The sequence below is a fragment of the Helianthus annuus genome, chromosome 9 (assembly GCF_002127325.2).
Source record: "Helianthus annuus cultivar XRQ/B chromosome 9, HanXRQr2.0-SUNRISE, whole genome shotgun sequence".
Classification (NCBI taxonomy): domain Eukaryota; kingdom Viridiplantae; phylum Streptophyta; class Magnoliopsida; order Asterales; family Asteraceae; genus Helianthus; species Helianthus annuus.
The window spans coordinates 13304443-13315185 of NC_035441.2; positions in this window are offsets into that span (position 1 = coordinate 13304443).

A 10743-nucleotide genomic window follows, 5' to 3' on the forward strand; every position below is an offset into this window, starting at 1 on the left:
TAAGAGATTATCTTAGTTATTGTAGTAGGCCCCTCTTTTGAAGGCGACGTTACCCTCAACCCAGTAGTTTGAGTCAGCAAGGATACAATCCTAAAGGGTTGGATTATTGGAAGATAATGAATTAAGTTATTAATGCGAATTATGGTAGGCCCCGCTTTTGGCGGTGACATTACCCTCGGCTAAGTAGTCTGAGTCAGCAGGGATACAGTCCTAAATAGCCGGGTTATAGTATTAATAGTAGTTAACTTATGAGGGGGTCAAAGAGTTTGGATTTCCGCCATCCAATACCTATGGGCATTGAAGGAGATCCTACTAAATTTGACCCAGGTCCCTTGCAGGACCTCTAAACGCTGAACAAGGGCAAGACCCTTACCAAACCGTTCCCATAACCCCCGACCAGGTAGCCAACATACCTCCATATAGACCGTGGAGATATGAATGGTGAAAATCTTTTATTTTATATAGACAGTAAAATAATGCCAAGACACCACGGACAAACGATAAGGAAAGATCACCTTCAACATAAGCAACTAGTTATTAAAGTCATTAATACAAAACCAAATAAAAAGTGCAAAAGATTAAAAATAAAAAGTATTATACTAAACACTTGTCTTCACCTAGTGATGTAGGAGACTTTGGCAAACATGGCCTTGATTGTCAAGAACTCTTACTATCAATCTTGGATCCCGAGACGACTCACACACTCTACGATGGACAATGGATGATGGTGGTGGATGATGGTGTTATGGTGGTGGTGGGTTGTGGATGAAGTGTGAGAGAGGTGGTGTGCCAAGGGATGAGTTGGAATGAAACCAAGCACTTCTATTTATAGGCTGAACAGAAGGCTGGGCACGGCCCCGTGTCCGCTGGACACGCCCCCGTGCCCGTCTGACACTCTCTCTCTTCACTAATTGTAATTCGCAATTACAATTAATGCGCCTGCTGTACTTTCGCCACGCCCCCGTGCTCACTAGACACGGCCCCGTGGTGGGCAATAGAAGCTTCTACAGGTTTGTCTTTTCTGCTGCTTCTTGGGCACGGCCCCGTGCTGGCTGAGCACGGGGCGTGTTCAGGCTTCTGTTTTCTCTTCTTTGCTTTGGAGGATGCCGTTGGGGGTTCGGGCAGTCTACTTTTACTCCTTTTCTTGTATTTATGTTAGAATTAGCTGTCTTTTTGCTTCTTTTGTGAATTTGAGCTCATTTCATCCTGAAAATACAAAAGGAAGACAAAAACACTCTTTTTCCAACATTAGTACTTAAAAAGGGTTAGTTTTATGCCTTATTTGATGTAATTTATATGTTGCATTTTACACACATCAAATACCCCCACACTTGAACTTTTGCTTGTCCTCAAGCAAAACTCTTTAAATGTGGCTTACACTCCCAAATGGAATGGGTAGAAGAGAAGGTTTTTGGCTTGTCATAGAGTGTCGGGAATCCAAGATCTTTTTGGGTTTTATTTTTATTTATCTACAATCCTATTCGTTATGATTTATTTAGAACGTTTCATAGGATAAATTACTTATTTGGGCATAACATGCCTTTTTTAAAATTTCATTTATATACAAGTTCACATGCCTCACGGGAGAAATCACTCAACACTCGGCCGAAGGTGTATTTTTTTTAGTGAATCACTCGAGAGCGGCATGGAACTTATGCCTTCCATAGGCTTGCCAAGCAATCAATCCTCCTCCTTTTTAACTTTATACCTTTGTAAATATCAAGAAGACTTTTTGGGTGAAGGGTTAGGCTTGGGCTAAAGGTGGGTGGTTGGGTTAGTGGTTAGTAAAAGGGCGAAAGGCGTAAAAAGCGTCGGTTTTCGTAACACACTTTGTTTTTAGTGACTTTTTATTTTGAAGTATTTCTCCAAACAAGCTTTCGTTTGCATACCTTGTTTGTTTTTAACTTCATCATCATATATATATATATATAAATTTTTTTTTTAGTCACATAAAAGAACGAGCTTGCGAAAAACCGAGCTTGTTACTAAAATAAAGGGTGGAAAATAAAAAGGGGTTTTGGTGGGTAAAAAGGGTTTAGGGTAAGGAAACGAAAGGTTTAGGCTCAAAGGGGTTAACTAGGGGGATTTTGGGTAGGTGGTAAAAAAAATGAAAAAAGAATGGTGTAGAAAGAAAAATGGTTAGTCCTAATGCCTCCATCATTTACTTACTTGGGTTTAAGTTGGTAAGAACCGGGAATGAATCGTCGTGGCAAGTTCTAGAATTGTAAGAACCAAGCGGCTATTCACACAAGAAACGAAAAATGAGCATTTAGTCTAAAGATGTAAATTTGTATGCTCAATAAAGGCTAAAAGCTCACTTTTGTGGGAATGGGTTTTTAATGTGATCAAGTATATATAATCAAATTTTAACTAGACTTGTTATGCCGTTTCATAATTTTCTTATGTTGGTTCTTGTTATCACGACGCTCTCGGTTGTAAATTTTATAAAAATATAACCTTATTAATCTTGGGATTCCGAACTTGAACTTTAGACAAGTAAAAAAAATTGAAAATTTTTGTAAAAAATTTGGGGTGTTTAGCGGTTCCAATAGAGTTTTGTGTAAGGCTTGTTGTTAGGACTTGCAAAATTTCAAAGTGTTAGCTTCCCCCCCACAATTAAATTACACATTGTCCTCAATGTGTCCCAAAAATAAATTTTTAGGTTGATTGGATGTGTAATGTGGCGTTAAAAAGCAAAGATTTATGTTACTGGTAGTCTGGACACGGCCCCGTGTTCGCTGGACACGACCCCGTGGTGAACTGCCAGTATCGAAAACATACAAAAGGTGAACACGGGGGCGTGTTGGTTAGACATGGCCCCGTGTCTGGCAAATAATTGCTGGACAGTAACCAAACAGCAGGTCTGGGAGATGAACACGGGGGCGTGTCGGCTGGACACGTCCCCGTGTGGACAGTCTGTGAGCCTGAAAAACAGGTTTCGTCTCCCGGTTTCTCCATTTTGGGCCTGTAAGTGCTAAGGTTTAGCACTCTAACCCTTGATTTGTACCTGTTTCATCACTCAATACCACACCAAGCAAACATAAAACATCCTACATTACCATAGTTAATTGTATCCAAGCATAAAGTAAAAGAAAAATAAAACGGAAATAAAAAGTAGTCAAGGAAAGTAAATTGTTCAACAAGTGGCACGCAGGCCATAAATTGTTCGATAGAAAAGGGTACTTAAACCTGTGGGCTCACCACCAACCTGCTCCTTGTTCCTTCAAGCCTCCTACTCCATGTCTTCATCGCTATCCTCACCTCCACCCCCATGCCCCGCCATATACTCCCGGATGCTACCGATATTATCTTGTATATCGTTGATGTTGCGCTCAATAGCTCCGACCCGGTGGTATGTGTTGTTGGCGAGATTGTAGGTGTTCCTGGTACACATGAGGTTTTCCTACAAAAGATCATGTAAACTTTGAAAGTTAGGAAAACCGCCTCCTTGTGAGGAGGATTGACCCGGATCGCCATGGGGTTGATACTGGTATTGGGTAGGTGGTGCATGAAGAACTAGGGCCTCCTGTGGGTTCCATGCATAGCCTTGTGTTCTTTGGAAGCTCACCGTCCCGTCTTCCGCCTCATAAAGCAAGTTCATGGCTCGGCAAATGTGGTAGTCAACTCGTCCCGACCATGGACTTCTTTCAAAGGACCTTGGAATGTTCGTGAAGTGCTTGAAAAGACGATACACCCATCCCCCAAAGAAGATAGGTGTTGGAGCTCGAGCAAGGCGATTGAGATGCATGTTTCGCAACAGGAGATATGGAACATCGAGAGGCTTTCGGTTGTGGATGCAGTGAAGGACAACCAAATCTTTCAACCCCACAACGCCACTACTGTCATGACGCTGGTTCAGCGAGTAGGTGAGGAGCCTGTGAATGTAGCGGTATAGCGGGTCCCTCAGTTTGGTGCTCTTAGTGCTGCTAGGGTTGTAGATTCCTTCACCGATTTGAGCCCATGCGGCTTGACGTTCGGTCTCATCCAAGTCTCGTAATCCCCCAGTGTTCTCCTCATTTCCCGATTCCTCTTCACCGTATAGTCCTATTATAGATCCAAACTGTGCCATGGAGATTGAGTACTTTGTCCCGCCACACCGAAATGCGACCCCTTCGTTGTCAAACGGGTCACACCTCGAATTGAAAGCAAAAGTACTGTAAAACTCCATTGTGCATTGATGCACCGACCGAAGCCGCGTGTTCAATGCAACTGCTAGTGGCCCTGTCACGATGTTGTTGAATCGGTCTAGTTGGTTCACCATGGTTAACAAGTCTGTACATGCTCGCCTAGGGTACTCCTCGGGTCTTGTTTGGAGTATCTCATATCGCGCCCTAGCATCGAGTTCGCTTGCATTGAACCTTGTGAACTTTGACATCTGAAAGAATACACCAAAAGTCAGTACGAAACAAATTTTTTTTTAAAGAAACTGCAAACAGTGGGCTGGACACGGCCCCATGTTCAGCGGACACGGCCCCGTGTCCAGGCGTCTGTAACCCAAAAACTTCATTTTTCGTCCCGGTTCTGAAAACCTGAAAATTTTTAGCCAAATAGTTGCGGTTTCCCCCGAAAATGAAACCCTAAGTGTCGTTTTTCCCAAAACAAACCGTTTACCCTTCCAATTTCGTCTTTTTCGGTTCAAAAACAAGGGTTTGAGGTTTTAGTAGGAAATCGAACGAATCTATCAGCAATACATGTTTATTTACTTTTTACTACACTAATCTAAACTACTACTAACAGATTGCATCAAAAATTTGAAGTTCGATCCGGATGAACACGAAGAACCCTAGATTTTGCCGCAATTTTTTGATGTTTTAACTACATGCAAGTAACTAATCTAACTACTAAAGATGATAGAATCATACCTTGATGTTGTTAAACGTGGTAGTGACGTCGGAAATCTGCGGAAAATCGCCTGGAACCAGAGCGTTTTTGGCACTCGGGGCGTGTGGAATGAGGTAACTGTTATGAAAAGAGGGTTTTATCCCGACAGTTGCCTCGACACGGCCCCATGCCGAGCAAAGTTTAAATTTTTTTTTTTGTGCTCGTGTGCATGCCCCTTTTTCCGAAAATGGTTAGAAGACTTACCGGTTTTTGACGTACACTCGCCTGTTCGTAACATGTCGGGTATGATGTTGAGTTTATTCGTTAACCGTTTGAAGCGAGATCTCCTCTTCCTCATCCTCAATGGATCCTCGGTAGAGTTTTAGCCGTTGGCCATTGACTTTAAATGGTATCTCATTTCGAGCTTTAATTTCTACTGCACCGTGAGGAAAAACATGGGTGACGGAAAAAGGTCCTGACCACCTAGATTTTAGTTTACCAGGAAATAATCGAAGTCGTGAATTAAATAATAGAACTTGATCTCCTACCCGAAATTCATTAGACTTAATATATTTATCATGTAAATTTTTCATTCTTTCCTTATAAATTTCGGAGTTAGAATATGCATAATTCCTTAGTTCGTCTAATTCATTCATTTGACAAAATCGATTTTTACCGGCAGTTTCTAAGTCTAAGTTTACACTTTTTATTGCCCAGTAGACTCTGTGAGCTATTTCTACTGGCAAGTGACAACTTTTTCCATAGACGAGCTTGTATGGGGTCGTGCCTATAGTGGTTTTATAAGCGGTTCGAAAGGCCCATAAAGCATCGTCTAATTTGTCGGCCCATTCCTTTTTATTTAGTCCTACGGTTTTTTCAAGTATTCGTTTTAAACCTCGATTAGTCACTTCGGCTTGCCCATTTGTTTGAGGGTGATACGCTGTTGAGACCCGGTGATAGACCCCATACCTTGTTAATATTTTTTCGAGTTGATGATTGCAAAAATGAGTACCTCTATCACTTATCGAAGCTTTTGGTGTCCCGAAACGAGAAAATAATTTTTTCAGAAATTTTACCACTACTCTTCCATCATTTGTTGGAAGAGCTTCGGCCTCCCCCCATTTAGACAAATAATCGACTGCCACAAGTATATATTTGTTTCCTTTTGACGGTGGGAAAGGACCCATGAAATCGAGTCCCCACACATCAAAGATTTCACAAACGAGAATGCCATTTTGAGGCATTTCGTTTTTGGAAGAAATATTACCTGATCTTTGGCAGGCATCACATGTCTTTACAATGTTTTGTGCATCCTTGTAAATGGTTGGCCAGTAAAACCCTGAATCAAATACCTTTCGTGCGGTACTCGCGGCACCATGATGTCCTCCGTATGGACCTTCATGACAGTGACGGAGAATTCTTCGTGCTTCATTACCATGGACACACCTTCGGATGAGCTGGTCGGCACACATTTTGAAAAGATAAGGGTCTTCCCAAAAGTAATGCTTTACATCAGCAAAGAATTTTTTCTTTGATGATGCGGCCATCCTTTGGTGACTATACCGCTAGCTAGATAATTAGCATAGTCGGCATACCATGGCTCTTGTCTACTCTCCATCATTTCCAAGGATTCTGTGGGAAATTTCTCGTTGATTTGCTCGTCCCTGGTTGCTTCTAAAGCTGGGTCTTCTAGGCGTGAGAGATGATCTGCAGCAGTGTTTTCTGCTCCTCTTTTGTCCTTGATTTCGATGTCGAATTCTTGGAGGAGTAGAATCCATCTGATCAAACGGGGTTTTGCGTCTTGTTTCTTGAAGAGGTACCTGATGGCTGCATGGTCTGTATAGACTACAGTTTTAGAAAGAACAAGGTAAGAACGGAATTTATCAAAAGCAAATACCACTGCTAGTAATTCTTTTTCTGTAGTTGTATAATTTTCTTGTGCATCATTAAGCGTTTTACTAGCATAATAGATTGGGTGGAAATGCTTTTCTTTTCTTTGTCCCAAGACTGCTCCAACGGCAAAGTCACTTGCATCACACATGATTTTCAAAGGAAATTTCCAATCGGGCGCTATCATGATAGGTGCATTGACTAGCATTTCTTTGAGGGTTAGAAATGCTTGATTGCATTCCTTGTCAAAGATGAAAGGTGCATCTTTTTCAAGTAATTTTGTTAGAGGTCTTGAAATTTTTGAAAAGTCCTTGATAAACCTTCTATAAAATCCGGCATGGCCTAAGAAACTTCTGATTGCTCTTACGGAGGATGGTGGAGGTAATCGAGAAATAGTTTCTATTTTTGCTCGATCAACTTCCATTCCTTCGCTTGAGATTTTGTGACCGAGTACTATTCCCTCTGTTACCATGAAATGGCATTTTTCCCAGTTAAGGGCAAGGTTAGTTTCCTCACATCGGGATAGCATTCGTTCAAGATTATCGAGGCATTGGTCATATGAGTCTCCAAAGATGGAAAAGTCGTCCATGAAGACTTCCATTGTCTTTTCTATCATATCATGGAAAATGGCTACCATACAACGGTGGAATGTTGCAGGTGCATTACATAGACCGAATGGCATGCGTCGATATGCGAAAGTTCTGTAGGGGCATGTGAAAGTTGTTTTCTCTTGGTCTTCTGGTGCTATCGGTATTTGAAAGTAACCTGAAAAACCATCTAAGAAACAATAAAATTTATGGCCGGATAGTCGTTCTAACATTTGATTAATGAAAGGCAAAGGAAAGTGGTCTTTCTTTGTCGCTTCATTTAATCGCCTATAGTCTATACAAACTCTCCATCCTGTGACGGTTCTTGTTGGTATTAATTCATTTTTCTCATTAGTTATTACCGTCATACCTCCTTTCTTTGGGACTACTTGGACGGGACTTACCCACAGACTATCGGAGATATGGTAGATTAGTCCGGCGTCAAGTAGCTTGATGGCTTAATTTTTAACCACTTCTTGAACATTAGGATTCAATCTTCGTTGTGGTTGAATTACTGTTTTGTAGTCATCATTCATTAAAATTTTGTGCGTGCACATGGAAGGACTTATTCCTTTAATATCTACAAGCTTCTAAGCGATCGCGTTTTTGTGTTTTTTAAGGAGATTAACTAATTTCTCTTTTTCTGTGTTACTTAATTTAGAAGAAATAATTACAGGTAAACTACCATCTTTGCCTAGAAAAGCATATTCCAAACCTTTAGGAAGTTCTTTGACCTCAATGGGTGGGTCTTTAGAAGACACCTTATTTTGTGGCCCATCCAGATCAAGAACCTTAAAGGTTTGTTCTATGGCGATCTCTTCTTCAGCAAAGTGGTCATCTTCTTTAGTTGTATCGGGTGGTTCAGCTTCATCTTCAATTAGGGGGTCATTATTGCCAAAAGGATATTTCATTGAACGCTCAAGATCTATGCTCCTTTTGAATGCCCCTAACTGAAGAGGTAGATTCTTGAATTTCCGGTTTTTCAAAGCTTTATGAGTTTGTACAAAAGGTTTTCCCAAGACTAGCGGAGCGTCATCAAGGATGACAAAGTCGGTTGGGATTACCATTTGATTTGTTTGAACCAAAACATCTTCAACTACACCGATTGATTTTATCACTTTTCGATCGGATAGAAAAATGGGTATTTGAAGTGGAGTAAAGTCACTAATACTTAATTTTTCAAAAATGTAGTTAGGCATTATGTTAACACAAAGATCTTTATCAATGGTGATATTACTAATAAATGAATTTTGAAAGAAACATGGAACCGGTGTAATGTTAATTTCAAAAGGATCTTCTTTTATTAGCGAAGTTTGATCATTAGTTAACTTAACACTCACTATTTCTTTGATTTTAGCACTAGTGTTTAACTCTTTTAAAAACTTGGCATGAGGGGTTACTAAACAATGATTTTCGAAAGTAGGTGACAAGAGATTAATTTCTTCAAAATTAGACTCTTCCTGTAATTTAACGTTATCGGACTCACCTTTTTCGTTGTTTAACTCATGTGTCAGTTTTTCACTTTCTTGTTCTTCCATTTTTACATTTTCAACTATCTCTTCGTTATTATTACAAGTTAATTCTTCTCTTGCGCGGGATTCCTCTTCCCTTGCGCGAGATTCTTTCATGTAACGTTCGATAGTTTTATTGTGTTCTAATATCCTATTGGTCACTTCGGTGAGAGAAAAAGAATTTGGATCCTCAAAGCTTGAATCCGGTTGTTCGATCCTTGGCTCCTCATAGTACTCATATGAAGTAGATGGTTCACACCATTGTTCTTTATTGTAAGTATATGATGGATAAGGGTCGAAACTTTGTTCTTCATAGTACTCATATGAGGTGGGTTGTTCGCGCCATGGTTCCTCATAATAAGAGTATGAAGGTGGTGGCTCATATCTTGAATTTTCAAAGTATGAGTATGAAGGCTCATACCTTGGTTCATCAAAATATGAGTATGAGGGAGGAGGTTCATACCTTTGGTCTTCATAGGATGTATATGAAGTTGACGGCTCGTACCTGGGCTCCTCATAGTAGTTGTATGAATTGGATGGTTGATATGAGTTATTATATTGAACCGAGCGTGTGTTACGACAATTAGTGCAATAATTACCCCGATAATCATCCTCATCATAGGTGTAGTTGTAACCTCTTGAGTATTGATCCATAAGAATCACTCAACTGACCACAACTGAGTCTCGGGACCAGAAAACAAAAATAAAGATGGAAACAGAAGCTGGGCACGGCCCCGTGTTGGGTGAACACGGCCCCGTGTTCAGGATCTGTATCTGGGAGTTTTAATTAAAGTTACTGGTCACGTTGAGCACGGGGGCGTGTTCAGTGAGCACGACCCCGTGGTCAGACTCTGTATCTGGGTATCTAACTAAAAATATGCAGCACGGGGGCGTGTTCAGTGAGCACGGCCCCGTGTTCAGACTACTGTAAATGCAAACTAAACTAAAATGCAGAAAAATGTGCGCGCGTTTTGAAAAGGTTTTGAAAAACTGATTAGGCCGTTGATTTTAAGCTTTCTTAAAATCCTTGTGTCCCCAGCAACGGCGCCAAAAACTTGATGCGTGTGTAGTGTAATATATTTTTAATGTATAATTAAGCCCTTTTTTACACCTTTAGCCAAGTTTTAAATTTATAAAACACGATATTCACTAACACTAAACACACATATGGGCAAGTGCACCCATCGTGGACGTAGTATAGTGTTGGTAAGATACCGAGGTCGTCCAAGGACACAAGAGCTTTTAGTACCGGTTTATCCTCAACGTCTAATCAAATCAAAAAGTTAGAAAAATGTTTTTAAACTAAGAAAATAAAAACTAACTAAATGCTGAAAAATAAAAATAAAATAAAAACAGATAGACAAGATGAATCACTTGGATCCGACTCGTGTATTAGTATAACCTTTGATTATTTTCGCACTTTTGCACTTGTTTAAGAGATTATCTTAGTTATTGTAGTAGGCCCCTCTTTTGAAGGCGACGTTACCCTCAACCCAGTAGTTTGAGTCAGCAAGGATACAATCCTAAAGGGTTGGATTATTGGAAGATAATGAATTAAGTTATTAATGCGAATTATGGTAGGCCCCGCTTTTGGCGGTGACGTTACCCTCGGCTAAGTAGTCTGAGTCAGCAGGGATACAGTCCTAAATAGCCGGGTTATAGTATTAATAGTAGTTAACTTATGAGGGGGTCAAAGAGTTTGGATCCCCGCCATCCAATACCTATGGGCATTGAAGGAGATCCTACTAAATTTGACCCAGGTCCCTTGCAGGACCTCTAAACGCTGAACAAGAGCAAGACCCTTACCAAACCGTTCCCTTAACCCCCGACCAGGTAGCCAACATACCTCCATATAGACCATGGAGATATGAATGGTGAAAATCTTTTATTTTATATAGACAGTAAAATAATGCCAAGACACCACGGACAAACGA